The 25834-nt window shown below is 35.7% G+C and overlaps 1 protein-coding gene across 5 annotated transcripts in view; it reads right to left on the minus strand.

Moving 5' to 3' along the window:
• FUT8 (fucosyltransferase 8) overlaps positions 1-19126 on the minus strand; it is an 80535-nt gene extending 61409 nt beyond the window's left edge. Inside the window, exons 1-2 of one of the 5 annotated variants that reach the window (XM_081937725.1) lie at positions 5170-5331; positions 2633-2893 (exon numbers count right to left, since the gene is read on the minus strand). The gene's annotated coding sequence lies outside the window, so the exon portion shown is untranslated. Of the gene's footprint in view, positions 1-2628; positions 2894-5169; positions 5332-18059; positions 18668-18696 lie in introns of those variants that run through there. The other 4 variants (XM_081937726.1, XM_081937727.1, XM_081937729.1 and 1 more) reach the window with 4 other exon arrangements.
• Positions 19127-25834: the final 6708 nt, after the last annotated feature.

Below are 25834 nucleotides of genomic sequence, written 5' to 3' on the forward strand. Positions count from 1 at the left end.
AGATGGCCAAAATTTCAGAGTATCTGAAGGATCACTCAGATGAGAAGTACAAGCTGGACTAGAGAAGATGGATTGACTATATTCAAAACAAATACCAGACTAAAAAATTTCAGTTAGTTTATGAATGAAGGCATAAAGAATGTTACAATTTATTCAAAGTTAGTTTAATAAAGGGGGAGTTAAAGCACAAGAATAGTAACTTGTTAAAATTAGCATGTTAACCAAATTAGCTTATGTTAGCGTATGGTTGTTAAATGTTTATACCCTGTATTTTGCTCTGGGAAGTCGGGGGGAGGGAGGGTGGGAAGAGGGAAGGGTAAGGGGGGTGATAATTGTAAAATTTATTAAAAAATTTAATTAAAAAAAGATAAAAGAATAAATCAAGAGTTTGTCCTACATGTATTCATGATAAGTATTTCAATAATGACTTCATTCTATATTACTTCATATTTTGTTTATGAAGTAAAAAAGACACAAAAAGAATTAAAGTATGATAGAAAAAAATCTCTGTAAGAATAGATAGCACTAGCCAATTGGAAAGTAATTAGGAAATGGAAGGAATGGGGGATGACATAGCTGTCCAATGTAACTTTGGGCTAGTTTCGATGTTTTCTCCCTGGGGAAGTAACTGCAGATGGCTGTAACTACTTATTAAGTTAAAGTTTGCCCCAAATACACATGTATTCACAATCCCCTATAGAGATGGGGAAAGAAAAAACAAATTGTTTGTCATAGTTCTTCAAGTATTTTTCCATAATGCAGCAATGTATTTTGCAAAGTTAAGTCATAAAAATGCTGCACAAATCAAATACCAGCTCCCACACTGACTAGTATCATCTACACTTGAATTATCACATGTAATTGTGTTCAACAGTTACTATCAGGATGGACTGATTTAATACAAGGGAACCATCACTGCCTAAATCAGAAAGAAAGCACTGTTTTGGGTTTTTTAATTTCTAACCAAACTTATCATTTGTAGATCTTGCATTTTTCTTAAACAAATCTGATCATTAAAATGTAAAAAGGTATAAATCTATATCAAACAGTGAATGCTTTGTAGTAATGTTGAATATAATCCTTCTAATTTAAATAGCATTAATTAGTATTCATTCATTCGTCAGACTGTAACTGCAGTTCATTAGAAATCTTCACTCTATTGTTTCTTCTAAATCCTCCTCCAATCTTTGGTTTCCTAGTTTGTTTCTCCTAATTCCTAAACTTTATTTGGCTTAACTTGCTATATAAGTATAGAATAACAATCTACTCAGATCTGTGACTTTAAGAAAGTGTAGATTCTACAAATTTAATTTTTTTAAGAGTTTTATATTGCACTATTTTCATGGGCTAATAAACAGAAATAACTGCCCAGGTTTGATTGATATGTAATCAAGTGAGACTGTGATGATATTGGATGGGGCACATACAATGCTTTGAGGGTACATCTAAATATATATTTTAAATATATTTTTAAAATCTGAAATAGCATTGAAACCATCAAATGCAAAAATGATATAGCTCAGATTTTTTTCCCCCAGATTGCTACCTGCAGATGAACTGCACCACTGCAGCTCAAAAATTTGACAATTTAAAAAAAAAAGTTTACTGGTTGAAACCAAGCCATATATTTCAATATGTCAGCAATCAGCAATCACACTGTCTGAGATGTTTTATAATAATGTATGTTAGAGTTACAATGGTTATAGTTTATAATATAGTATGAAGTTTTAAATAATTTAATACAGTAAAGTAAAATTAAAGATGTCCCAGAGAAAGCAGTAAAAATTAATCCAGAAAAACAGATTTTGAAAAACTGTCAAGATTAACAAATTGTGACTAGAACCTATATTTCCATTTTACTTATATTTGTAGCCTGCCAATTCTCTAAGAGCAAAAGGCAGTCTATAAAATTCTAAGGATAAAGGAATTAAAGAAGCAATAAAAATCACTGAAAGAAAACAAAATGGCTTCTGTGTTCTTATCAGAGTTTCTTTTTATACCATTCAGTCAATTGGATAAAATTATTTAGTTTATTACATTTCAACAATTTCCTTGAAGAAGGAAGGAAAGAAAAAATAAACACAGACTCTAAGACATACAATAGCTGTTTTGTTTTTTGCTTGGAACTTCTGTAGTTCTTACCACCTCCATGTAAAGAGTACTTAACTTAAAATGTAGCTCAAAATTGTTTGGTGGAAGCAATGATGCGTAAAAATCAATTCATCTTCACAATGGCAAGTGAAGGTCTACCTGCATGATTATAAAACTGCCTTATGATGAGGAACTGCAGCAAAGATGTCACCTGTTAATACTGTAGGAATAGATTTTCTCTTGAGTTAGTCCCAAATGTTGGAAAGCTCTTAATTCAGAGTTAAGATTAGTTTTCACTCTCCAAGCATTTGGAAAAGAGAATGCATCATTATAAATAAGATGTTTTAAAATCACATATTTTTGTCTGTGTTATTGCTTATTTGTTATATACAACAGTGATAACTTTTGTGTTGTGAGGGACTCCTCTGAACATAATTTGCAATATTCAAATACAGGCAGTCTGGTGCTGCAAACTGATAAATTAAAAGAAGGCCAAGCTAATCCAGTTTGAAAAAGGGACATTTGGGGACTATATACCTGCCTTTTCATCTAAGCCAGGGGTGTCAAACTGGCGGCCCATGGGATGGATGAGTTACGCACAGGCCTTGCCCACTCCAGTTCCTTGAATGGGAAAAACGTCGTGGAATGTCACTTGACGGCAACATGATGCCGCATGTTTGACACCTGCGATCTAGGCAAATACTGTTAACAGTCTGTGATAAAAATAGACTATCTTCAATACTAACTCAAGAGCCAAATCTTAACAGGTGGTTTTTCATCAGCACTTCTGGTTCAACCCAATCTGAAAAAAGCAAATTATTAAATTGAGTCACTATATTTTCAAGATTTTCCCAATTACTGATTAACATCTCAAACCCCATCAGTGACTGTGAAATTAGAATACACTGATTTTTTATCCCAAAGTATATCACTTTAAATTTACTTGGATAGAGCTATATTTGCCACATGTTGCTAATTTACTTAGTTTTGGACATTTTACAATCTGCTTTCACTTCAATAATTTATTGACATCTGTTTATGTGACTATTTCAGTAATCGGGCTAACCAAAAATGATCAATGATTTAAGTTTCCTATGTTTTATTTTACTATTTAATGGAATCTCTCCAGTAAACCCTTTGATGTTATTCTTTATTATTAATCCATATTTGCTCACCTTTCGGCTTTTTTTGCCTTGAGTTTCAAATTTTATTTAGAGTCCATGTGTGGCATGATAGTCTTTTCTAGCAACCTCACAAGTAAGCAGCCTGAAACCAAAACTAGGCTATTACCATAAGAAGGAACTGAAAAGTTCTTCTTCATTTCCATACGCAAGATGCTGTTGAGTCATGCCACATGACAGGACCAAAAGTTTAAGAGAAATCTTGAATTTAGAAAATGAACTTTTAAGTTTAAAAAATATACTTTAAATTCAGTATTCATGACATGCATGTTATATTTGGCAGTATCTAATAATTCTTTAATAATGGCTTCCCTCTTCTTGCATTTAACTTAGTTATCATAGCCTTACATTTCTGAATCATTAATTACTAAGCAGGACAAGTGGAGAGAATTTTAAAAATGTTTTAAAAAGCCAAATATAGCATAATTCCCACTGATGCACCTAAAGAACTCAAAAAAAGTCTGAATTAAATTTGGATACTACAAATTAAAAATTCAGGTCACAAATGTATCAAAGAAAGTTTGTTAATGCAGCCAATGAAAACCCAAATAATTTGGACATAGTCAAATGTTTCTTCTGTAATGTATTTTTGATAATCTGTCCTAAATTACTAATTAATGCATTATGTCTCAAAAGATTTCATTTAGAGTATACTTGAGGTATTCTAAATTAATGACACATTTTAAAGACTAAATAAAGCAAGTGCAAGGATAAAAACATGGTTTCTAATAACAGATTAATGTATCAAATACATACATATCATCAGTGTATTCACTTTCATAGAAAGGAATATGTGAAATGTAAATATGGAAAAGAGATTTTAAAGCAAATAATTAAAATACATGTGATAATAAAGCATAAGAAATTTACTTAAAATTACTTTACACCAAGACCATTCACTACACCTCTCTATACTTTCCTGACATTAAAAATCATCCTTGCTTTTGCCTTTTCCATATACCACTTCACTTTGTTCTTTGAACTTTTTAACTCCCTCTTTTCAGAATTTCATCAACTCTATCCAACCATGGTTTTCAGTCTTCCCCTTCCTTTAAACTCATTCATCCTCCTTCATATAATCCTTTTCCAATTTGATCTTCATTCTTTCCATATGACCAAACTACATTGTTATATTTCTTTCTGTTCACTGACTTTTGAATTCAACCCATCTTCATTCAGCATCCAAGTTTCTTGACCTTTTATAACATAGTTTTTAAGTACTATAAACCTGCTGGAATGAAACTTAACTAAAATATTCTTTTATCACTTCTCTAACTCCTATTTCCACATAACAAAATGGGTACTGTAGAAGCACATTTTCATACATATCTATTTTACAGCAATATTCATTTTTCATCATAAATATTTGCATATTTTAAATCTATTCATCCATTGACACATTTTCCACCAATCCATTAGTCTATAGAACATGTAATTGTCCAGTCCATTTTCAACTGCAACGATCTTGGTTTTTAATATATTTTCAGTTTCATATTCCTCACTGTATCACTGAATGTCTAACATTCACTTCAAATCAAAAAGCCACTTGTTATCATCTATATTTAAAAATACTTGTTCATTCACACTCCAAACACTAATGTCATTAACATTACCACAAGCATTCCTTATATCCATAAATACATTAAATAATCATAAGGACATGCATCCTTGTCTTATTACCTGCTACATGTTGAACCATTCACTAAGCATTCCATTTGTTCTCACATGTGCTTTACTTCCCTTATGTATTACTCTTATTGCATTCTGGAACTGACCTTCAGCATTATGCAAAGGTTTCTTAATTCAAGTCTATTAATTTTATCAGACACTTTGTTTAAATCAACAAATATACAATGAACTAATTTTCTCAGATTCACAATATTTTTCAATAGCTTACCAAAAGATAAAACTCTCCCTTCATAGTAAAAAGCAGAACTGCATTTCCCAAATTTTGCTCATTGCTACATCCTGTGATACCTTTAAATCAGAAATTTACCAAATACCTCCCTGGCGCATTTAACAAAGTACTACCTCCTTTCAACTGTTTTGCTACTCTTTCCTGTAAGTAAAAAATAACATTCTTCCAATTATCAGGCACAGATGCAGTCTTCACACACATATTAACCTGGGCACAGTGCCATTCCATAAACAAAGCAGAATTGTATTAACATTTCTCTAGTTGCACAATCTATATCTACCATTTTTCCATTTATAACTTCTTTGTCATTAATGTTTTTTCTTGGGCACTAATGTTTATAGCACATATTTCCATTCCACTCTTCCAAATATCACTTTAATAAATTATCAAATGCCCCTTCCAATAAGTCCTCAATTCAATTTCATCCCACCTTATATCATAATTTTAACTTTTTAATTCTACTCAGATTTCTCGAGACTCCTTCTTTAACCCTCTTCATCCATTCTTCATCAAAACAATATTTCTATCAAATTCACTCTATATTTTCTCTGCCTCTTTTAAGTTTATCTATTCTTTGCATTCTTGCGTGCATGAGGACCAGGGGAGGGGTGCAATATTACAAGGGGGTAAGAAAGCAGGAGAGGCACCATGAAGGCAGGGAAGATGTGAGGTGGCGTGCAAAGATAACACAGAGGTTTGTGAGAAGCTCAGCATGGGTTGGGAAAGTATAAGAGGCACAAGTAAGGTGGAGGGTGCACAGGGTGTGAGGGCATGTGCGAGAGGTGTACCATGTGAGTCAGGCAAGGAGCGAGTGGGGTGAGAGATACCAATTGGCTCAGGAAAGGTGCATGGGCATGCACAACTGACACATCAGAGAGCAAGGAGGTTGTGTGAGGGTGCACAAGAGTCATGGCACAGGGAGGGTGTACAGAGCAGTGTGAGTGGTCAATGCAATGTGAATGCAGAGGAGATGATGATGGATGCGTATGTGGGGGAGATTTGCAATCTTGCCTGCTGATCTTTCCACTGATTTTCTGGGGTGCTTGACAAGCAGTTGTAAGTGCAAATCAAAATCATGATCACATGACCATGGAGTGTGGTATGGCTGGAACTCCAAGGACCACCTTTTGTCCAGCACTGTCATAACCTGGAGCTGTAAATAGTAAGAAAAAAGCAAAGCTGTTCATAGAACATTAATTGTTTGTAAACCAATCTACGAGAGAGTGAGTAACTGATTCCCCATAAAAGAAAATAAAACTTAAAATTACAGTAATACAGTAACTCAAAATGGGGCAGGGCAGCATCTGAATCAAGAGAAAATTTGTGTCTTGAAAAGTGCACTATTTTATATGTGTAGCAGCATCTTAACGCAGATGCATGTTTTCCAGGCCACACACAGCTACACACATGATCCTGGGAACAGGTATGTTTGAATAAGATGTTTTTGACAGGTATGTTATCTATGGCTATAACCACATTTCTTCTTTTGAATTCAAAGCACTGCATAGCCTTAGTGCAAATTTTATTGATTTATTAAATTTATTGTAAGGTAACTCTGAGCAGCTTACAGGTTATAAAACAAGTAGAAAAATAATTAAAGTATTAAAACATTAAAACTACAGATTAAGATTTTAGAATAGAATAGAAAATGATTCTGTTCTCCCTAAAAATAAGCAACTAAGTTGAAATATCTGCTTTTCTTCCCCTCAAAACTATTTCTTAGATGGTAAGAATTATGGGAGACAAGAAGGTTCATAGCATCTACAGAGCAACTGTTATTAAATGGTGTTCAGAACAAAGCATACCAGTGATAAGTAACAGCATATTGTATTTTATTATTTACTTTTCAACTGAGTACATTCCAAGGGCTTAAGGTGAACGATACTAATATATAAGAGCTGGGCAAATAATTTGAAATACATGCTTTACTGTACGTTACGTGAGAATGTAAGCCTCACTCTTCTCTTCAATCATTAAAGCATCCATATCTTTTCCAAGTCTCACACAATTGTTTCAAATGCTGCTTCCAGCTATCCTGAATGTGTCATATCATCCTGGGAAGTAAAATACCTGTTCATCCATACATGCACAAACACGAAGACATGGTAATTTCCAAAACAGCCTCATGATCCTTACAAAAGACATAGATACTTTAATAATCTGATTACAAATATGATTTAGTTAACTGAAGAGAAAGTTTGGTTCATACTCCCACACACTGTAAAGCACCTCTTCAGAAAGCTTGTTCTGAATACATAAAAAGTAAAACCAACGTACCAGGAAAAATATGTACCTCTCATTGTTATTTCCTTCTAATACTTAATACTATTCATTCTTTTTTCTGTTATTTCCCTCTAATACTATCAGTCAGTCATACTAAGTATAATACCTTTCCTTTTAAAGATTATTATGGTTACTGTGCCTTGTTTTATTATTGATAAGATCAACACAAACTTCTGAAAAAGAAATCCTATTTTCAGATTAATACTATATCGTAGGTTACATACTGGTTAATCCATGTTGCAATAATTCCTGCCAGATGGGCTTACTTTATGTCTCCTAAGGATCTGCACAAGATGAAAAAAGGTTTTATTCTTTAAAGTTATTCTTTAATAACTCATACCAAATATTTTCTGTGCTCTATGTTCTGACAGAACAAGATTTGAAACATTTTTCATATTCTGTTATAATGAACAAGTTTGAAACAACTCTTTTTGATCTCTTATTTTTAATTCTACAGCTATCTGCAAGCATACAATATGTGCAAGTATTCAGAAGATAGTCGGGTAAAGCTCTATCCTAAACTACTCAAAGGGATTTTTTATAATGTTTAAATGTTTTTAAAATCTCCATAACTACAATGAGAACAATAGTTAGCATGTTTTTTGCAATCTGCATTTCTTGTAGATCTAAGCCCAGCAAAATTGCATCAACACAGATACCATTTAACTAATTATCATAGCACACACACAATGAAATAATGATAAAATTATACTTGTCTGGCTCTTGGCTCAAGTTTCTTTCTAATCCATATGTACAGTATACCATTTTTCCATTTAGTAGTCTTGCTGTAAAAGCTCAAAATATCTACAAGTTTATATGTAACAACCTAAAAAATCAGCAATATAACATTATAATGCACATGCATGGTGCACACATTTGAATTTTGCACAATATGCATAGGAACAACATTACAATTCATGAATTCTCACTTATCCATAATTAAAAATTTTAATACGTTTTTTAAAAATGTTACTGAGCAATCAAGCAGAGATTAGAACTAAAATGGTTCTGAATTCCCAAATTAGTTTTATAATTCCACAATCTGTGAATTTGATAGTTTAGCTGGATCTAAGCTAAAATGGTAACTTATTTGAGAGAGAACGTTATATTGTTTGTCTGAAAGGAGGCAATGATCCATATACTCAAGAACTCCCTTTCATTTTTAGAGGTTGTTGAGAAGATGGCAAACCAGCAATTATAGAAAGCTTTAAAACAGATTTTCTAGCCTCTTTCCCACTGCAGTTTAGACTTCTGTACAGGACTGAGATTACATTGGTTATTTGGGAGGAAAACGTCTACCCCAAGCTGAAAATGTGGTCAAAGTTTTGGCCTGGTGCTAACAGGTTTCTAGGATCTAGTTGGGGAGAAAAAGTGATTAAAATAATGATGTATTTGTAATATTTGGGATTTACCTATTATTGATTGTAGTTCTGTGATTAATTGTCTTTTAAACTGAATCATTGGATATAGGATTGCTGCTAAATCTGTGGCCTGAAGAGGCATAAAACTCAAAGAGATTTCTACCTGCAAATGTCAAAATTAGTATCTCATCTTATTTCCATTAGCTGGGATAAGATAGATCTGGCATATGAGGATTATTAAAATAAAATCTTAGACAACAAATCCCCGTTTTCCTCTTAGCAAGGTGTGGAGACACTCAGGAGGCAATGTTTAGAAATAGTGCATTTTGCACTACAGTTAGGTTATACATCTTAATGTTGTGATTGGTACTCTTGGCCCTCCTATGGATGCTCTGCAACACATGCACGCACACCCCATGTTCCCTAGCACCTGTCACAACATCTGTGCATCCACCTACTCTCTTTATCTGGAATTTCTGCCTTTTCCTCCTTAACATCTTGTATATTTTGGGAATATAATGGCAATTGGACTGCCAGGATTGCTATCACTATGTAATAGAGTCAGTTGACATCATACTTTTTAATTTAACGCAGGTAAATTATGCCACTTCTCCTGCCAAAAGAGCACACAAGCAATAATTAAATTTAATGGGCAATACCAATCTTACATGGGAAAAGACCCGAATACAACAAGACCAGCATACCTACATCCGTGAAAAAATATGTGTTTGTGTGTATGTATACAGTATATATATGATGATAATGAGCCGAAGGACAGAAAGGGGGAGTAGTGAGCTCCCTCCCATATTTGGACATACCAGGGGTTGTAACACAAATACATACCTATTTCCCTGGGTTAGCTGATAAAGGAAGAGAGCCTGTGGCTTAGTGGCAATTACATCGGTCTAATATGCAATACAGCCCTAGTTCGAATCCCAGTAAGGGTATGGCTAGCTGATGAGAGCTAAATAGCTTGAAATGGATCCATACTAATCTCCCTTTATTTATTTATCAGCACAAATACAACACAAATATAAAAAGGCAACATTAAAAATAAAAATATGGTTTTCTGCCTGCATGGTCTTCTGTAATGAGCCGAAGAACAGAAAGGGGGAGTAGTGAGCTCCCTCCCATATTTGGCCATACCAGGGGTTGTAACACAAATACATACCTATTTCCCTGGCTTAGCTGATAAAGGAAGAGAGCCTGTGGCTTAGTGGCAATTGCATCGGCCTAATATGCAATACAGCCCTGGTTCGAATCCCAGTAAGGGTATGGCTAGCTAAGGAGAGCTAAATAGCTTGAAATGGATCCATACTAGTCTCCCTTTATTTATCAGCACAAATACAACACAAATATAAAAAGGCAACATTACATTACATTACATTACATTACATTACATTACATTACATTACATTACATTGGTCTTCTGTACAAGTTCTGAACATGCTTCAGTAGGAAAGCTATATGTTTTAAATAAATAAATGGGTTACAATTTGACCCATATACAAACCTAAAATCATTCAATCAAATTACGTAAGACTTTGTTTGGTATCCCAAAATGCATCCCCAAAGCAATCTTGAGATTTGAAGCTAATATGCCAGGTATTAATGCTCAAACCTGAATTAGGTTTCTAATCTCAGGATTTAGAATCATGTTTGACCCCATATGCCTGACTCCTCTGCTGTTGTCAGATACCAATTTCATTGACACTATGTCTGGGTAGCAGAACTTTGCAGTCTTTGCATCTCTCCTGAATATTTACACCAATTAATCCCGGAGAAGGCCAAATCAGTAGTAAAAAAGAAAATCAGGAACATTGATCATCGAAATGTTATCCCCAGTACCACTGAAGTCTATTGCTAAATGTTAGATAGCCGCACATCCTCTACTGTGGGATATCTACACTGTAAATCTAATCAAATATAGATGGGCTTTTCCAGAGTTGGCTTTGATCTCCTCCTATCAGCTGTACTGGTGGGAAGATTCCATGGGATTCCTTATTTGCAGAGACTTTGCCCTTGTATTCCAGGATGGTAGAAACTCTTGTACATGGCCTCATATGGTGATCTTTTTATGATGCCCCAAGATATGCTCTGTTCTCCCAATGGTTTTCAAATATGAGGGCCACACTAATACATTTTATGTCTATTACTTTTTAAGGGAGGCTAACCCCACACATCAGATGGTCAAATATCTTCACTGAGTTATATAACTGCATAAAACCTAATTAGATGTCATTTAATTGTTCAATTGTTTTTGTTTTCCCAATAACAAATTATTGTGCCAAACTATTTCTATTTTTTACTATAAAGGGTGGTCAAAGATTGTAATAAAGAGATTTGATCACATTATTTAGCAATGGCAATCCTAGCCCCATTTGCCCTTGTAATCTGAGGACTAATTGTAGTTTGTCACCTGGATTCAATTATTGTCAGGGGATTGCTAGATGTTATGGTTGCCTTAACTAATCATTCTATCTCTGCTCTTCAATTACCTCAAACCAGGGATGACAGATGGAATATGGACCTATTCATTGAGTAATACACTTTCCAAATGAGTCTGAAGATTTGGGGAGGGGGAGATACAATCATAGACATCAGAAGATTTAGACCATGGAATGAATCTACTTTAGTCCTGAACTTAGAACAAAACTTCAGAACATTCACAAGTATGATTTCAGAATATTTGGCATGCTCAAGTGTTCCAAATGAATTGATGTTGAACAATAAACTAGTATCCTGTCAGAGTTTTGGCAGCATGACTATTATTATGAGATACACCCAGGAGCAAAACAGAACACACAGCACACAGAGCCTTTATACAATTAAAAGTGGTTTATATACAAATATATATAGAACATATAAGTGGAGATAAATTTCTTACCACTCACAAGGAGACACAAGAAGAGAAGTGAGATACAGATGAGAGAGAGAAATGCCCTCTAATGGCTACCTATATAAAAACACCTCACCAGATTCTTGAAGAAGTGATACCATATATTGCTGAATCATCCTCATTGCATCAGTTTACAACCTTACATCAGCTGGCAGCTATTAAGTCCTCAGTACCTGACATATCCACATATCATTTTGCAAAAGGCATATTAATTATTTCATTTAAATTATGTGATAAGTGTTTATATTATATTGATATTGGGCTTTTTTTAACATTGCAACCAAGGTTCTTTAGCAGATGGTAATAGTTCCCCACTTTTTAATGTGGCAGATGGTTATGTGGATTACTAATGCGTGCTAGCATTGTGGAGTGAGGAAAAGTACATACATTATACAATTTCATGGTTACTTTTTTATTGGTAAATAATGACTAAAACCTTTCCATTGTTTTCAAGGTTGAATTTTCTAAGCTTTTTTGTTATTTGTAATAAATACTGAATTTGACACATAATTTTATATTTGGCATAAAAGAAATAACAAAGAAAATGAGAGCCTAGAAAAGTACTGTATCTAAAGTAACATTCATTTAAGACCATCTGTTACATAAAGAAAAACTGGGGATTAAATGGCAAACCAAAATTGTAAAGAATTTGGGTTTACCAAGAAGCTTAAGTCCTCTTATCGTCACAAGTTAAACAAAGCCAGTTGGAACTATCTGTGCTTTGTTAAGATTCACCTGAACAGTTTAGGTTTGATACTTTCCTGGTAAATTGGAACCATAAATTATTTTATTGGAATCTTTAAGTTCTTTTACTGGCTTGTTCACAGTAAGTAGCTAAAACGCTATGCACGTCTGATGACCTCTACATAGAAACATTCCAATCAGCTTCAATCATTATGGTTAAGAGGAACGAACTGTAAAAGCTGTAATCTTGAAATTTACCTTATCCTTGCATAAAGCAAACTAGGAGAAGTATGAGAGTTGATTTAACTGCTTTGAAGAAAGTGTAAAAACAAATAACTTCAAATATTAAGAAATATTTTAAAATTTATTTAATAAACTGACTAGTAGAAAAGATTGTAAGAATATGTGGACAATAGCAATTAGTAAAGTTAAATAGTAAAATTACTTTGCTGTAAATGTTAGTAGTAAATTTAGATGCAGAGTAAATCAGGCTTATAAGTTTAGATTTTTGCAGTTGTATGGTACAGTGTATATTATTTTTACTGTAATTGCATATGCCTCATGATGTATATTGATATTGTTTTTGTATAATTTTAACTTGTTAATTTTATTAAGGTTGGACTACATCCATGTGTGGAGCACACTGAAAATAACATTGTTTGTTTAAATATAAGGACTGTGCAGCACTTTGGATTTAAAGGCAAAGCAGTGTTACAGGCCATGTAGATACACCCTTGTAGTACCTATAATGACATATTTTTAAAAGAGTTGTTATCCCACTTTTATTACTTTATAAACAACTCAAGACCGAGAACATACATAATACTCCTTCCTCTCCTATTTTCCCTGCAACACTATGAGATGAGGTGAGCTGAGAAAGAGTGACTGGCCAAGCTGGTTTTCATGCCTAAAAAAGGATTAAAATTCAATCTCCCGGTTTCTAAGACAGCAACTTAATCTCAAAGAGCACAAAGAACTCTTCAATTCAACCCTGAGCTACAAATATTCTCCTTTATTGGAACTTAACCTCTACACTAAACTAAACCAAACCTAGGATCCACAGCTGTAATACAATCCAAGGAAAATATTGTTTAACGAAATATAAATAAAGGTGTTTACTTAACTGAAAAACTAATTAACAGACGTTTCTTTAAAGAGAACAAATTGAAAGTTTCTTAACTAGATACAAGTTTTAATTGGCTCAGAATTATAGTCAATTCCAAATATTATGGCTTGTTTATCACATCAGATGATATAAACCAGGTCTCTACGTTTTTGGGTTGTTGTTTTTTTTTAAACATGATTAAGACAAACCAGTGGCTTATTGGGATGGGTTAAGTTAGTTATTTTTGAGAATTTAACTTTTATTTTTTAAAAAAAATAGTTCAGATTTTTAAAAGCCATTTTCAAAATTCAGTAGGTTAGGGATATCCTAGCATTCACTCATGGTAGTCAGATTTGGCAGCAACAGAGTCACTGATTATGTCAATTCTTCTTCACTAATGTCTTCTGTGAGTAATACTTTCAATTCTACTCTGTACCTCATAATCACTTTTCAAAAACCAAGATGCCAGCACAATAAATATTATATCTCTTTAAAAAAACAGTAAACCAAATTAAGCAAATCATTAATACAGTGTAAATATACCACTATGCAAACTCAATAACCTGTCTTTTAATAAACGACTATAAGGAATGCAGAGACCAAAACCCAACTAAATTCAAGAAGTTAGCTGAATGAAAATGTACAGTATATGTGGTACCTTGCCCAATAGTAGTAACTGTGATAGAGATCTTGGAGTCCTAGTGGACAATCACTTAAATATGAGCCAGTAGTGTGCTATAGCTGCCAAAAAATCCAACACAATTCTAGTCTGCATAGACAGAGGGATAGAATCAAGAACACGTGGAATGTTAATACCACTTTATAATGCCTTGGTAAAGCCACACTTGGGATACTGCATCCAGTTTTGGTCGCCATGATGTAAAAAATATGTTGAGACTAGAAAAAGTGCAGAGAAGAGCAACAAAGATGATTAGGGGACTGGAAGCTAAAAGAATGGTTGCTAGAACTGGGTATGTCTAGTTTAATTAAAAGGACACGATAAGAGTGTTCCAATATCTAAGGACCACTACAAAGAAAAGGGGGTCAACCTATTCTCCAAAGCAGGGAAGGACAAGAAGCAATGGGTGGAAACTAATCAAGGAGAGAAGCAACGTAGAACTAAGGAGAAATTTCCTGGTAGTTAGAACAATTAATCAGTGGAACAACTTGCCTCCAGAAGTTGTAAATGATAATCATTTGTCTGGAGTGGAGTACTGTATCCTGCCTAGTCAGGGGTTTGGGCTAGAAGACTCCAAGGTCCCTTCCAACTCTGTTATTCTATTCTACTCTAAAATTGAAATAAAACAAGTAATGAGCAATATTAGCCCAGACCTAAAATTTGGCCTCTCTTTAAGAATCTACTTCTTCATCTTCCAACATGCCAACTCTGTTCACAGAACAATCTTAATCATGTGAGGAAGTCAGAAAACTGTCAAGTGATTCCAGTAGCTAACCATTACGGAGAAATTTTAATTTATAACAGTTGAGGTGGTTGGGACAAAATTGATTCTCACAGTCAAGTGTGCTCTCCAAATGAGTATCCCTCCGAATTTGAGATGGTCATAGAAACTGCCCTTCCAAATTTGAGATAAAACCATAGAAAAAAAATCAAAAAAAGAACTTTTGTTAGGAATGCTATCACTTTTTTACCCCCCTCGCCAACCTGCAGCCACAAGGGGAAATAGAAAAGGAGCGTACAAGAATGGAAATACATAACCACCACTACCCATGCCCCTAGCTCCTATATTACATTGATGCTGATCCTAATCACACCACCATAAATCATTACATTTCCTACAAAAAGAAATAAAAGTTAACAGAAGGGTAGACAGTGAAATTTTGCCAACCTTCCTTATGGCATCTGGAAAAAAAAATGGCTGCTTTCTAACCCATTGCATTCTTGGAAATCACGTATCCTTGGAAATCATGTATTTTAGATGTAGAGATGAGTCAATTAAACCAGGAAGTGGTTTAAATTGCATGTTCAATAAAAAGTAAATTTCACTGTAGTCAAGAACTTGAGTCGATTTTGGTCATATAGTCTAAGTTCATGTTATCAGGTTATAAAAGTCTTTTCAATAAAAAGTAGCTTTAAACTGAGAACTTCTGAAAAGAAATTGATAATCATGATGTAGTATTTAATGTTGTTGCCCATTGGAATGAAATGGGATAACAAATTCAATGAAATGAATAAATAAAAAAGATAGAGTTCTGAAATATCCAGAATGCTCAAACTTGTTATGAATTGTGCAATACACTGTATGCAAACTCTTTATTTAATAATGCACTTATTATAATGGGCACTAAATGCAATAATATCAACATTACTATTGTAAGTTGCATAGGGTTTCTTCCCCATCAAACATTTTTATAACAATATAACACAATAAAGCTAGAAAGAAACTTATGTTTTAAAGAGAGAAGCATAAATTTGAATTTTCTTTTGCTTTGGCACTAGCTCCCCCTCCAGACCAACTTAATACTGTAATTACTTTTTTCATTATACGTAAATACCACAGTAGCCACAAATCCACATTTTCTTCAAATCTTGGGATGATTTCAGTCTCAAAAAAATAATATATTTATTTTAAAAGAAAATCATTTATATTATCCTTATCTCTTACACTGAAATGTACTGACAGTCATATTTTTGTTCTAATAGCAAACAACTTGCTTTTAAACTGGAGAATTACCTGCTACATTCAATTGTATGTACATTAATAAAATGCCCTGTAATCTTAACGCATTCCTACACTATCAATGGGTACGTTGATCAGTTTATGAAACTTTTTTTTACAGCCTAAGTGGCTATTGACCAATGTTAATAAAAACTTATCACTTTATATATATTTTACTATGTAGCTCAAGCAACAGTCTCCTAAAATAAACATTGTAAGAATTTATTATGCAGTATTTTACACTGAACTTGAAACAAAACTTCATCTTACTCCAGTTTAGAAGACTCAAGGGAATGGCTGGCATAAATATTCCAAATTACTACATTAAATCTGCAGTCCTATACTATACACACTTACCAGGACATAAATTCCAGAGAAATCAATGAAAATTACGTCTGAAAGAGGGAAAGGGGGTTTTCCTTTGGCATTACAGTATTCAAATATATATATATACATATATATATATATATATATATATATATATATATATATATATATATATATATATATATATATATATATATATATATATATATATATAATCTGCAGAATTCAAATATGAAGTTAAAATAGATTTAAACATGCATAAACAAAACTGTTATTCAAAGTTAAACCACATCATGTACTAAATTAAGGGACAACAGTTTCTTTTTATAAAGTTCGAAGTCCTCTGTTATCAGCAACTATCATCATGATCTCTATCTACTTCTAATAAATTTAAAATATCATGTTATCATATAATCAATATAATTTTGGAAAGACATGGTAATAGCCTTGAAGGTATATTCTTCCAAGATTAAAGGCCATCCTTTTAGTTTATACATACAAGCTGCTGAAATCTGAATATATATTTAAAACATGGATATATAAGTCATAAAATTATTAATTTCTAAAAGAAATATCAGTAACTGTTATTAACATTAATAGCCATCATTAAACAATTTAAATAAAAAAATATTCCCAGATCAAATCTTACAGATATTAATATAAACAGAATTCTAAACATTTGCAACCTGTTCCTCAAGCATATGCTATCAGTTTGTTTCAGATAATCCCACTGAAAAGAACCACTCCCATACTATCAGTTGGCAAATTTTGTATGTAAATATTTGCAGACTTAAGGCCCAATATGAATTACAAAAAGTGTACAGTTTCATATTTACTTCTGAAGTGCTATGTTCAGATCAGTAGACATTAGTGGTTTTGAAAACTTTTCTAGTCAGTGACCCTAAAAAAAGATTTGGCCTTGTAATGTGATACATTATTTTTCTGATATTTTCATGCCATTGCAAAAAACAAACAAACAAACCAAAACCAACCAAAAAAACCTTAATCTTATGTTAAGAATACATAGCAGATGGTTTTACTGAAAATCAATTCAGTGTGTTAGATTCACTTTGCAGATAGCACAATTTAAACTCAAAGTAGTAGACAAGAAAAGATATCCAAAGACAAACAGATATAATTACACGAAGCACAAAAACATCTTAAGAATCAGAACACTGAATAAAATAGATACATCGACAATTAATCTCCCTGGATATCGACCAACTCAATGTAGTTTCTTAATAGGAATCACGAAAAACGAAAATCCCGGCATCCTATTAAGACCCCTTTATCCCGTTCTTCTGAACGGTACACATTTCACTTTCGCTAGCCCCACCCCACCCCCGGTGCATTTCCGGACTTAGGATTTCTCTCTCTAATTTTTTTTTTTCAGGGACGCGGGGAGAGAAGAAATCAGAAAAAGGGGCAAGAACAGCAGTCGCGCAGCTTTTCTTTTCAAGGCACTTTTTCGGCATCTCCGGCCTCCCTTCCCATCCCTCCGCCGCGCGCACTTGCCCCCTCCAGACACGCACCCGCAGCTGGCACACCGGCAGCCGATGGTTTCCGCTTTTCTTTCTTTCTTTCTTTTTTTTTTTTTTTTTTTTGCGGATCTCGACGCGACTCTCTCGGGCGCCTCCTGTACGGATTGATGCTTGAAGACTTCGGCTCCCGCCCGGTCTTTTCCTCTAGGGCACCGGGTTCCTCCTGACGCCCAGTGCAGCCGCTTTCCGGGATTCAGCGCCCACATAGCAACCGCAGCGAGTCATCTCTTCTACCTACCTACCTTATCTCTCGCTCGCTCTCTTTGGCCTCAAGCGCCCTCCTTGCCTTCTTCTCAAGGGAGTCCAGGCCCTGGCTGGGCTGACAACCCTCCTTCCTTCCTTCCTTCTCCCTGAGAATCCTGTCCCGGGAGAGCCCGGCAGCCTTGGAGGAGCCTGCACATCCCCTCTCCTATCCTGCCTTTCGCTGACAAGACAACACCCCCCCCCCCAATACACACACACACACACGCCGGCGCCTTGAATAACCGCTGTTTCTACGCCAGGCCCACCACGAAGAACCGGGTCGAAGCGAGCGAAAGCCGCCTCAGCCCCAAGCGGAGCATCCTCTCAAGTTTCCGAAATCTCCCCCCCCCCACCTTTCGGATCCCTCACAACGGCCTCGCCTTACCTAAATCCGCGTCGGCAACCTGGCTTTTTTGAGGGGATCTCCGCGCCGGCCAAAGCTCCCGCAGTGCCGGGGTCTCCGATGGAGGAGAAGCGGGGAGGGAGGCGCGCAAGGGGAGAAGGCGATGGAAGCGGGTGAGGGAGTAAGCGAGAGGTGGTGGACGGGGGGGGGGGGAGAAGACGGAAGCAGGAACCCCACCGCCGCTTAAGCAGAGCCGCCAGAAGACTGGAGCCGGGGCGAGACGTTGACAGAACGCGGGCGGAGGGGGGGGGAGAGAAACGGCGCGCGCAGACACGCTCTCCCCGCGCGCCCGAAAGCCTGGCCGATAGGGAAGGAAGTACTCCGTGCTAAGGAACTGTAAAGAAACGAGGGCGCGCGCGAGATGGGAAGGGACGCGAAGGCCTCGGCGCCCCGTTGCCTCCAAAAGAGAATAGACCCGAGGGGGGCGTGGATTAGATGCGCGTGATGGGAGGGAAGCGGCCAATGAGAGAAGGGTAGTCTAAAATCTCTATGCGGGAGGAACGTTAGCTTCGCGGCGGCCAAGGAAGCAGTAGGGGGGGGGGTTGGCAGCACGCATGCGTGATATAACCCCCGTTGTCTTTGCTGGTTTCCCCGGGGGTGCCCGCAACAGCTGGAGGCAACACGTGCGTTCTTGCAAGTGAGCAAAGAAGGCGGGGATCGCGCACCGAACTGCAAGGGACTAGTAGGAAGCGAGTTGTCCGATCTCCCCCCCCCCCGCTCTCCGGCCGGGCGTGTGAGTTGGGTCTGATACCCTTTGACGGAGTTATCTAACCACCTTCTAAAATTGGCCAGGTTGACAGCATCTTGCCGGTGGTAACTTCTTGAGTTTAATGCAGGGTTTCTCAGCTTTGGCAACTTTTAAGACGGGTGGACTTCAGCTCCCAGAATTAATGAGATCCATATATGCTTATGCTGTGTTTTCTAAGTGGATCCCAATGCAGTGGCAGATTAATCTGGAGAGGTCAGTTTTTCACGGAATCTGGTCCTAACCGTTCAGGAAGTTAACCATCACATCAGCGCTTCGAATTGTACTGGGGGTAGATGAAAGTCAGTTGCGGGTGTTTCAGCTGAAACCGTGCTATATTCTCTATAAATAACCCTTTTAACAATATTTCTTTATTTTTAAATTTCTTCACCGCTGCCACTCCCTTGACTCTCCCCCGTTTGCAGCAATGGGCTTCTGTAGCTAACTATATGCCACATTGCAGAACGGATAACTTGTTAGTAAATACTGTGTCATTTCCTCTCCAACGGCCAAACCATTAAATTCAAATCACATGCTTATTTTTTGCAATACCTTTTTTCTGTATTATTAAAATACCATATTTGTTATATCCTTCCTGACTGTGAAAACAACGCTCTTCCTTCCCTGTTTTTCGCGGCCCTGACTACTACAGTTCTTCTGAACTGAAGTGTCCAGTCCCAGCACATCTTAATTTCTTGATTCCTAAAATGTTAGTGCTTGCTTATTGCCAAGATGTCAGTCACTGTGTTGACCTTTTCTCTGTTCGTTGTTCTTATGTTTCATGTTCCCACTATAATTATGTCCCTGCGTGACAAGATCAACAATTAAACATCCCAAAGGCTTAAATGTAACTACCTCATAAACATCATTAGTACTGTAAAAGATCCTCAACTCTTTCTCAATAGTATGTTAGTTGACATCAAGGCACCAAGTTGGAAATCGGGGGGGGGGGGGGGGGGGCGACGACCTTGAGTTCTAGTCCTGCCTTAGCTATGAAAGCCAGCTAGGTAACTTTGGGCCAGTCACTCTGTCTCAGTCCAACTCACCCCACTGATTTGTTGTTGTGTGGAAAATAGGTAGAGAAAGGCATACTGGATATGCTCACCAATGTGAATTATTTGTAAAAATAAGGTGGAATATAAATAAATGTCATTCACTTTATCTTACCTATCCATCTGGTCCCAACTACTCAATTGTCTGCAGAGTTGACAAAGTTATAAAGATAAACAAACATGTAATGTTGGTTTATCTCATTTTTTCCAATCTATAATCTGCACTATTTCCATATCTGAGAATTTTATGCAATTTGGACACATTTCTCCTATTAACACACATTATAGATCAATGTTTGCTTAATAGTTGTATTTCTTGTTGCATTATTTTTCATTGTTTATTATTCTGTATCTTCTGTTCGTGCACTTTTCTTCCTTTTTATTGTTGTAAGCCATCTAGGGTAGCCCCAGAATGAGATAGGAGGCAAATAAATTTAACAAATAAATAAATTAAATAAAGAAATACTTGTGCTAATTCTGTTTTTCCTTTTTCCATGAACATGCTAGATGCATTTTAAAAACCTTTAAAGCATAAACAATAAGGTTAACTGCATTATGGCTCACATTTATTAAGGAAGTGCAAATTTGGGAAGCTAGTATAAAAAACAAATAAATATTCTCCCATCCTACTCCCTCTGTAATGGAATACACACATGACTTTGGGAAAGTGAAGCAAAGATGCTGCCTAGGAAACAATCAGACAAGAGAGGCAGGAGCCCTCATGGTTAAGGGTCGGAGAAAGAAATATAGGGAAACCCCTACCTAATGGATCAAGTTTTTAATGTGGCAGCAGGAAGTTGTACTTTCTCACTTGCAAGTGTCTAAAAATGGCAGCAGGAAGTTGTACTTTTTCATTTTAATGTAACTTTAAATAAAGTAGAATAAGTTTGCTTTGTCATGTTTCCTCTCTGATTTACCTGGGAGGGCTGAGATCACCTGAAATTCCACCAAAATATAATTTATACAGTATATCTTCTGTATGCCCTATCTTTTTAAATATTTTGTTAGAATTTTAGAAGCAGAAAATTAAGGACCACCGTCATCAGCCCTCCTCCCACTCTGAAATTAGATTGCTAGAAATGGGATTGTCTTGGTGACACCTTGGTTTTGAAGTGTCTTCTCAGGGTGGTTTGTGTCATCTCTACTTTATATTCTATTTGGCAACAACCAACTTGTTCTTGGTTTGGTTTTTATTTCCCTGTACATGTTCCCATCATAGCTAGGTTTTATCCTGCTGCTATTTTGCTATTTCAGTTTGTTCTAAATTGATTAAAATGTTTCCTAGTTCTGGATTTTATTAACAGAAAGACAGAAATAGTGAAAGGTGTTTTTACTGTTAATAGAAAAGAAACGGATTAGTTCGAATGAAATACTTTACAGATTGATTTTGTATGACTTTGCTTATGCATCAATATACAAGTCTGACAGTCATCTTCTAAACAAATTGTTCAGACAATTTGAATCAAAGAAAACAAATGGAACCCGGAAACAGCCGTAATACCAACATTACAGGAAAATTTCCTGAGACTTGGAAATCTATTCTCTCTGATTTCTCACTGTGAGCTGCCATTTTTAATTTCTTCCCTACACATGGCTCAGTCCATAAGATACAAAGATATCCTGTTATTCAGCCATCAGATATCTCCTCTATATTCAAATGGTACTAAGTAATTTTGTTATAGATCAGAAAAAATATATAAAAGTTTGTCTTCTGTGCTGATTTTAAAGGTGCTTCTGTGTATCAGATATTCCAGAAAAAAATGCTTGTGATGTTTGAGGCACTGTGTATTAATTTAAAACCAAACAGACAAATATATAAAACATGGAAATGAACAATGGTAATCTAAGCTGCAGGAATCATCTCCTTCAATTACTGTAAAGGCTTTGTGGTGAAATTGTCTCACCCAAGGGAGATAGAGTGCATCTACCTTTAGTTACTATTTATTTTCCCAATGTAAAACTAAGTGATTACATCAATGCCAAGGAACCAAAAACTGCTTTAAGAGGATAATCAAGTTGTTTGAAAAATAATTTTTGTTATTTCTTCATACTGTATGTATGGGTATCTGCAAGGGAGAGAATTCTATGAAAGGCACTATGTAAAATATTTGTTATAAAGCGGTTATTGAGCACGCGAGTGTAACCTCAAAAGTAATTCATTATGGAGCTATTGTATATTACCAATATATCAATTAATATGTAAACTAAGGGCTGGAGCCAATATTAAAATTCAACACTTTCTATTTTACTTACAGAGTTTGCTAACATAAAATGAAATCCTTACTGTATAAACAGATTTCTCCTACGATTTCCACAGGTGAAAAATAGTGTACTGAATGAATCATCCATTTTATTGTATGAATATATTTATTCTGGGAATTGTTAGGGTTGGATCATTACCTGCAGTCTGGTATGAGCCAAGTCAAGAACATGAGCAATAGATTGAATTATCCTGGCTAAGAAAAAACTTGACCAAAGGATAAGCATTCTAACCTGTATTACCCCAAAGTTGCACAAAGGTATGGAATGACTATGCCTGATATCCTGAAACTCCTTGTAGGATGGGTTATTTAGTCAATGGCTATCTTGATTAAGAATACATTTTAAAATGTGTGATTTTTTTTCCCCTTTTGGTACCAGTGGGATGACCCATTGCACCACAATTGGAACGAAGAATGTTGCACCATTGATTCGGATAAGATTATTTATTTTAAAATTACAGGATATATAATTGTCCTGTCCTCTTGGTGGTCTGCTCATGACTCTGGTTTCACTATTAATAAAGTATATAAAGGCTTCATAACTATTTCTCAATATTCCTCTTCTGGCATCAATTTATTTAGCTTCAGGCAGCTACCTATAAATTTGCTTGTTAAGCATTGAAACAAGAAAGATTTTAGTTAAGTCAACAGCTTTATTTGATTTACTTTTCTCTTTTCCTCTGGCTTAACTGTAGTTTCATTGTTCTATACCTTGTATATTTTAAGTTAAACCATTTTATGATATCTGGGATGACACAAAGGCCCATTACATTACATATAAAATTCCAAGAGGCTAATAAAATGAGCATTATGGCCCATTTCGAGAAGGATGAAAGAAGGCATATTTATCATAAAAGCAACTTAGTATCCAACATGATAAGAAATTAAGAATACAATTAAGAGTACAATGACAATAAAGATTATACTTATAAAGAATACTAGACTTGAGCAACAGTTAGTTATAAATATAGACACATCTAAAAACTTTTAAAGCCACTGCATATTTCTTTGGGATTGTATAGGAAAACATGGAGATGCTTTTAAGAGTTGTAAACAGGTGCTAGATTTGTGTCTCTGCTCTGAAACACCCTTTGGCATAGAATCTGAAATGCTACATTTGCTTAAAAAAATACACAATAGGGGATAAAGAAACAGTGATTAAGTTACTCTTACTTTGCTAACATGGTTCATAAAGATACCCTTAATTATGAAAAGTGAAACTGAGAAGGGAATCTGTTCATCTCCAATTTTTATTAGACTAGGCATCCCTTCATTAAAATAAAGCATCCCTGACAATTGATTATGCTGTTTGGGGCTGATAGGTATTGTAGCCTGGCAGTACAATACCCATAAGCCTATAGATACAAATAAAGGATCTAGTCTTTACCTGAAATGGTCCTAGATGAAAATTAGGTGTAGGCAACATTCAAAAGCAGCAGTTATCCATTATATGCTTTTGCTTGGTTTTTTTTAAAAGAAGCATTAATTTTATGACTCCAGTTAGGAAAATTTAGATAACAGCAGGATGCTTAAAACTTGTATTACCATGTGTTTTTGTATGCAACTCTGTTCCCCTATTTCAGATGGCACTGTGGTGCCTACTTTGAATGCTTATGTCTACATGAGGAGGAAGCATACAGTGTTGATAGCTAGGATGGATGCCAAGAGAAATCATTGGAATCTATGCTATCTAAAACTGTTTTGTAAATGCTTGCACATTCAAGAGAAAACTAGTCTTCATAACTATATCTCTGTAGAAAGATAACTATATCTTTGCCAAAATTGCCCTTGTTGCACTTCCTTAATCTTCCTTAGCTTGTGTTAATTTCTCTGTTTACATTTACATCAGGAGCTGGCAACCCTTTTGGCAAACATGCTGGAAGTGAAGCTCAAAAATATATGAAGGAGTTACCCTAGTGTAGATTACTGTAAATAGCATAAACTCTTCCTTGGCGTGCTTTGGAGAATTGTTGAGACAAAAAGAGGCAAAATTGTGCATAATATTACAACGGCAAGGGCCCAGACTGATGATATGTAATAGCCAGGTCTACAAGAATGATAAATATTGGACCCAAATTCTATACTAAGTACAGCCACAAGAAGGGTAGGGAGAATGCTTATCATTATAGAAAAATAAACATGTTTATTTGTTACTGTCAGTATCACTCTATCATAAGGTAGACAAAGAATATACAGCAGCACTACAACAGTGCAATTAAAAATAAATGATTAGGCAATTACTGTACAAGATATAGAAAATGCAACAATCAGATAAATGGGGGGATTCATAAAAGAACAGACTGGCAAATTTCCTTACTACAAAACAGTCACTGCCAATTGGTAAAAAGCTCAAACAGCAGACAACCTGTATTGATTCTTCTGACAAAAAAGATTAATCCTGCCTGTTCAGAACTGCAACTGTCCAATTTGTAATATACTAAGCAGGATGGTGGGGCCTTGATTTCTAATACCAGTAGGCCTCAGCTTACAACCAAAATTGAGACCAGCATTCCTGTTGCTAAGCAAAGAGGTTGTCAAGTGAATCATGCCTGGGTTTGTTTGTTTTTTGCCGTGGTTATTAAGCAAATCACTGTAATTCTTACGTGAATCCAGTTTCCTGCCATTGTCTTAGCTCAGGGGTGTCCAAACTTGGGAACTTTAAGACTTGTGGACTTCATCTCCCAGAATTCCCCAGCCAGCCATGTTGGCTGGGGAATTCTGGGAGTTGAAGTCCACAAGTCTTAAAGTTCCCAAGTTTGGACACCCCTGTCTTAGCTCATCGGAAGCTGGCTGGGAAGGTCGCTGATGGTGAACCTGGGACACTGTAACCTTCATAAATGCATGCCAGTTGCCATGCACCCAAATTCTGATCACATTACCATTGAGATACTGCAACAGTTGTAAGTGGGAGGACTGGTCATAAGTCACTTCTTTCAATGCTGTTAAAATCTTGAACATTTGCTGAAGAAACGGTTATAAGTCAATGACTACCTGTACCATATTTTATCAGCCTATGTAATAAGGAACTGTTGCATGTTTGATCGCTGTCAGTAAAATATATA

This window comes from Natrix helvetica, assembly GCF_964273705.1.
Source record: "Natrix helvetica genome assembly, chromosome: 1".
Taxonomy (NCBI): domain Eukaryota; kingdom Metazoa; phylum Chordata; class Lepidosauria; order Squamata; family Natricidae; genus Natrix; species Natrix helvetica.